Raw genomic sequence first — 6455 nt, 5'->3', positions numbered from 1 at the left:
TCCCACACCGAGAAAAGAATTGACTTGCATAGCGGATTTGGGCGCTCTAGCCAAAACGAATCTTTGCGCAACATTAGTCTTTTCAGACTGTTCTTCAAATCTCTTTTCAGTTTCTGCCTAAAGAAAATGGTTAGATCAATCATAGTTAAGGGACGAGTTTCGCAAGAGAGAGTGGTTGTCAAAGACTCAAACGACTTTAGCAGAGAGTGGTTGTTCAAATTGCTCAGAAGTAATTAGGTTACTCTCTATATTGCCAATTAATTTTATGGTGGAACCTCAACTTTCTCAGTTTTATTTTTCCCTTAGGATTCATGGTGAAAATTTTATTTTGCCCTTGGGACTTATGGTGTTGGGTTAGCAGCCTCTCCAATTCTAGCTCGAGTGACTGCCTGCGGGGAGGATGACACTGACATCACCCCTGACACCGTCGCGGACACCAACTCCAACGACCATTGCCTTCGCCACTACCACCATCATATTCTTCACATCACCTCCACCACCATAGCCATCACCACCTTCATTGCCAACACCACCACCACCATTGTGATCACTGCCATCACCATTGTGGTTGCCATTACAATGTATGACCGTTGTTAACACCACCATCATAGTCGATATTGATACTAGACACATTTTCAATTGTCACTTGCATAGTATTGAGCCAATTTTCATTCATGTAGGTAATTATTGAAAATTTTAATTAAATTATTAGATGAGTATGTGAATGGATAGGACCACAAAATGAAATAAATTATTTTATGTGAATGGAAATTTTATTTGATGAGTTGTGACTATTCATAAACAAGGTTGTGATTATATAGTTGAAGAGAAAGGGTGAAACCTTGCCTTTTGATTGAAGGAATGCAACAATTAACTTTTCAAGGAAAAGACACAACTATTTTGAAGAGTTACTTTAACATCGCTATAAAGACCTCATCATGTTGAGTCATTAGTGAACTAATTAGTATGGAGTCATCCAAGTTCATATGTCATATCATACTAAGAGATTAAGTGAGCCTTTGAGAGAGTTCAACACAATTGTGGTTCCCCAGGGTCTTATGATTTGAAGTGCTACTATCGTAAGGATGTGTTTGTTGTATCCTATGAGACATATGCTGATCAACCATGAGCACTGTAGTGAGACATAAATCGTCTTAAGCAGAGAGAACCAAGTTCTTGACTCAACCGTTATTTTTAGGTTGTTCTAATCCAATTTCATTTGCATTATCATTGTGTTTTATTTGTTAGGATATATGCATTAAATTTTGTTTATTTATTTGCATGAATTATTTTACATGGTTTATTTGCTATATTTTATGACTCATGAATAAAATACTTGAAAAATCGATATGTTTATATTGATTAAAAGGGGACGTTTGCGTCCTGGGAATTTTGCTAAATTGATTTTTTCAATGTTAAGATCTGCATGTTGCTATGCACAAATATATCTATATTGGTTCGTTTTATTGATATGGCTTTGAGAGACACGGTATGTTAGACATTGTCCATTTCGTTTATGCCGGTTTCATATTTAACTAAGTTTCGGAATGACATGCATGTGACTGTTGAAACAACAAAAGTCTGTTTCATGTTAGCAAGTAATTTGAAAATGCAGGATTACAGCAATCTACTTGCTTTCATAACTCTACCTTTATAATTTTCTTTTGCGATTACCTGTTTCTGACCTTTCAAACTGTCGGTTATTTGGTTATTCAATGTAGAGATTGTATGCGACTTTTCTAATAGTCGCACCGCTTCGTAGTAGGACCTATTTTGGAGTGGATGCTGTTTTTTGAGTTCTTGCATTGCTATCTGTTCATATCCATGTGACATACACACACACACGTGTGTGTGTGTATATATATATTTACATACACGCACGCTCATAAGTTGATATTTGTTGCAGAATTTGCAAAAAATTGCATGGACTGCATTCTAGTCAAACGGTTCTGCTTTTGTTCCAAGCACATAGATTTCTGAGATGCCGCCTGCAGATGCATAGTATCCAAAACCCACATCTATTTGCGATATGCAGTTAAAACTATTGTTATTTGAGAATGAGACATTGTCCAAGTTCATTGCATTATCTGCAGTTAAAACTATTGTAGTTGATGTGTGCTTATTTGTGTGGGTGACAATTTCTAATCGTTCACCCACCTGACTTTCTCTTTATGAGAGAAAAGTGTGAAAGTGGGCATGCCGATTGCAGACAGACCTAACATGCAAGCCACTTTATAAAATCCAACCCAATAATTCCCTTTCACATTAATACCACCTCATAGGGAACGAACGGCCACAGATGAATTGCTTTTCGGGGCCAAGTTTTTGTCGACAATGTTTCCGTTCTTGGTATGGAATTGGAAACTCATCCAAAACAGCTTGAATTATAAATGAAGGTAGAGAGATAAGGAGCCCTTTATTCCCTTTTGGGAGACGTTTTCAGTCTCATCTCAGTCTCATCTCACTCTTCTGGTTTCCACTCGCTGCTAGTTAAAAAACTTATTTGTCTAAAGGTGACTGTTTCTGATGGGTCAATTTTACTGTTTGTGAGCAGTACCCGGTGAAGTTGTGAAGTGAAGCATAAACATGCAAAGAAACACAACATCTTCATACAGTGCGTCAAACTTAGAAAGGTCGTACGCATTAGTATTAAGAATGGGGATAAAAATTAGGGGCTTGTTTTGCAAACAAAGGATTGCATAGATAACTATTTTCAAGGTATATTCAATAAAAAAAATGAAAATTTGTAAATAATTTGGAGATAAGAGATGGATTATTGAGAAAAAAACTTATTCATGTCAAATCCTCTTTTAATCCCCTTAAAATAAAAAATCATTCTTCCTTATGTTATCCATTTCAATCCAACCTCTATACCCAGTGAGGCCTAGGAGTTGAATAAGGAATCAGTGTGAACACACTATTACATGTTAATCTAACACTTCGAATTTTCCTACTATAGATGTTGTTTATACAATATATCGATAAAAAGGATAACTTGATTCATATGTTTTAGATGCATGAAACATAATATTTGATGGTGTAGTGGATCCAAAAACATAATGTAACACATCATTGCATTGCAAAATTTTCATACCTCCAACTCAATCACCAAGTCTTTTCCAAAGTCCCAACCTAAAAAGCAAAAGGTCTAATACAAGTCAAGTTAAAATTCTAAATCCGTTCATGTCAGAGGTTTAACCTAAACACAACTCGCTTTTTATTAATAGTAAAACGTTAAACCTATATCATGTACATCTTCAATCGTGTTGCATTTCTAATTTACTGTTTTCCTTTTTTATAACTAAAGTGGGATTAGTATACAGTTACCCATCCAACACATAATGGGATTAGGCTGGGAATAGAAACGATACATAGGAATGTGCACAATTAAAGAAAGTGCGTGAAAAGTGTAAAATGGTGACTTGTACTGTTTTACACCTACAATAAGTAACCCTAAATTGAAAACTTCAAAAAAAAATCTTATAAAAAGTTGGATTTCTGTTTAAACAATGCTGTAATTGTTGTTGATGGATTGAGAATGATTAGAAAAATAGGCCACCTGCTATGAAAGAAATGTAGTACTCCTCCTACATGTGAATTTTCAATAATATCGTCCTACTTTATTCTTTTTTTTTTCTTTTTCGTGTGATCCAAAAGTTAATAATGCCTAGGAATTAAACTCTATCTGTATGGTACATTAGCAGCGGAGTTCCTTTCAGATTGGGTTTTGTTTGTTGTAGACACAAGGTGGCCAATTTGCCAAATTGCAAAATTAAATTGTTGGCGACGCCGGGTCTTGTACGGCAGGCAATGCATACGTGCAAGCTCCAGCTCCATCCCAATTGAGAAGAGGATTCTTAATTGTAAACTACTTGAACATTTCATTGCATACCTAATGCTATCATCACTAATAATTATATCCTAGTTAACTAATGTTAAATGGCATCTTCAACAATACTAGTCTCTGAATTTTAGCTTAGTTTAGTATGAAGATTATTCAATTTTTCTTTTGGCTACTTAAAAATGCTACTTCCATAACACTAGCTATATATTTGAGCTAACTGTGAATATTTGGTTTTTTTATTTTTTATTTTTTATTTTTTTACCGAACTAGATTTTATTAGATTAATCACCAACGGAATTCGAACTCACATCATTATGCAATGACTCAACACCTTTCCACCACTGTGGTAAAGGGTTGCTTGAATATTTGGTTTCACTAAACGTTTCATTGGTTTATTATTTGATTACAGTTGGATATGATTGATCAACATGCTCTTTAAAACAGTTGGATATGATTGATCAACATGCTCTTTAAAACTTTGTGCGCGTGTTTGAAATTTATTGTGTTTATTAATTAAACAAGCAATTTAGAGATGCTATGCATGTGTTCATTTAAATTCATTGAATAAAATTTACAAAAAAAGAATAAAAAAGGGAATTGTTATTAGCACTTCAAAAATCTTATTCTACACTCAAAACTTTCTATATTAGGACAGAAAAATACATTTGTGAGGAGTGTAGAATGAGATTTTTGGAGTGACAATAACACTTCCCATAAAAAAAAGGTCAGTAAAGTTTTTTGTGACGACTTTCAAATGATTTTTTGTCATTGAACAGACTGTTCATATCTTTAGCGACTGTTTCTGGATAACTATTTCATCACTAAAAGTTTATTTTATTTGGGAGAAAAACATGAAAAAGAAAATGGGGGCTACTTATATGGTTATTTGGCTGTGAGGCCTTCAAAAAAAAAAAAAACAAAGAGAAATTATTTTTTCTTTAATTTACTTTTTTGTCCATAACTTTTATTTTGGTTTTTTTTTTTTTTTTGGTTAGTTTTGTTGACAGGATTAATTTGGTATTTCCACTCTCTTTTAACCGAAGAAAGGATTTCATTGCATTTTAATTATGCAAATGTACAAAGATATATAACGGTTGACTTTTAAGAGCATCACATTTGCAACCTAACTCATCTGAAGTTCCGGGACCATGAATAAACTTTCTATCTCGAGTAGTAGCATTGACAAAGACTACTTTCCTCTTGTGGTCCTATCCAATTGCTAAATGTGAGACCGACGGAATTCAGAAACAGCTCATTATCTTTTGCAATTTACGAACCTGTGGATGAGGTAGTTAGACATCTGAGGTATTGACACAATCGTTGGTTCTTTGATTCCTAGGCAACAACTTTCTCCTTAATATTTGTTTTTGTTTTCAACCATGAAAATTGTTGGATTGTTAGTTTTGTATTTTGAGGCGGCAAGCAAATTACTTTCGATTCTCGTCCCCCAAATGGACCAAGCAAAATATATTTGTAGGAAATTCTGTTAATATTTCATGAATTTATTTTTGAATTATGTTGTCACTAGCAACGGCGGTGCTAAAAAATTTTCACCGGGTGAGCTGGCTTAAAGATTTAAATCTTTATAAATAAAGAAACTTGATACTTTATGTTTTACAATATCAACTATAGCTTAAGAAATTTTTCACAAGATGAGCCAAGAACTTTTGTTATTCAAACAAATTCAAACTTGTACATGTACAAGAAGTGATGAGAAAAAGAGATAGTTTGTAAATTGTATTATATAATTAAACCGAGAGAATTTGAATTAGTGAATAAATATATGGTGGACTACATTTGAAAATCAATAAAAATTACATGTAAAATGTTATTTTCTACCGAAAGCTACCTGGGCTATAGCCCAAGGTAGCCCTTAATGTGGCTTTGTGTTTGGTCACTAACACTATTGTTTAGTTGTATTTCTCTCTACTTGTTAGTTATTTGTTGCATGTGGTCCAATATTTTAGTGGATAAGTTGTTAAGTTTCTACCCATACGTTTGGGTTCGAAACTCTCCCCCTCCTCAAAGTATTGTAATAGTTTCGAACTTTTGTTCTTTCTTTTAATAATAATATTAAAAAAAAAAAAAAAAACAAATAGTCTTAAGTTCGAGTTTTATATTGTGATTGATACATTCTATATCCTAATATAATTATCACTATCGTTGAATAAAAAAAAATATAGGTGATAAATTTGATAACATGACTATGTATCGTTTAATTAATTAATTAATTAATTTCAAGGAATGGATCATGTTGTAGCAAAGCTATTTTTTTTTTTTCTTGAGACACAGAATCATAGTTTTAAATCTGCTCCTTACCCCAGTTCCACCCAAATGGGTGTTCTCAACATTTGGCTGTTGAACAATCTATAGAATAAAAACTTAAATACCTATATAAAAAGAGTTTTATTACTTATTCAATCATATGGAGTCACGTGAGATTAAACACCACTTTTCTTAAAATTTTAAAACTAAAATTAGCAAAATTTAAAATAAAAAACTAAAAACAAAAACAACATTCTATTCCCATATATTGTCGATTGGGAGTTTTAGAGATGTTTGGTGGGGTCGACAGAGGAGAGTTTAGAGGAGGAGAGGGGTTGCCAGATTT

Source organism: Pyrus communis, chromosome 15 (genome assembly GCF_041283825.1).
Source record: "Pyrus communis isolate YQ-2024b chromosome 15, ASM4128382v1, whole genome shotgun sequence".
Taxonomy (NCBI): Eukaryota; Viridiplantae; Streptophyta; class Magnoliopsida; order Rosales; family Rosaceae; genus Pyrus; species Pyrus communis.
This window is presented reverse-complemented; position numbering follows the sequence as displayed.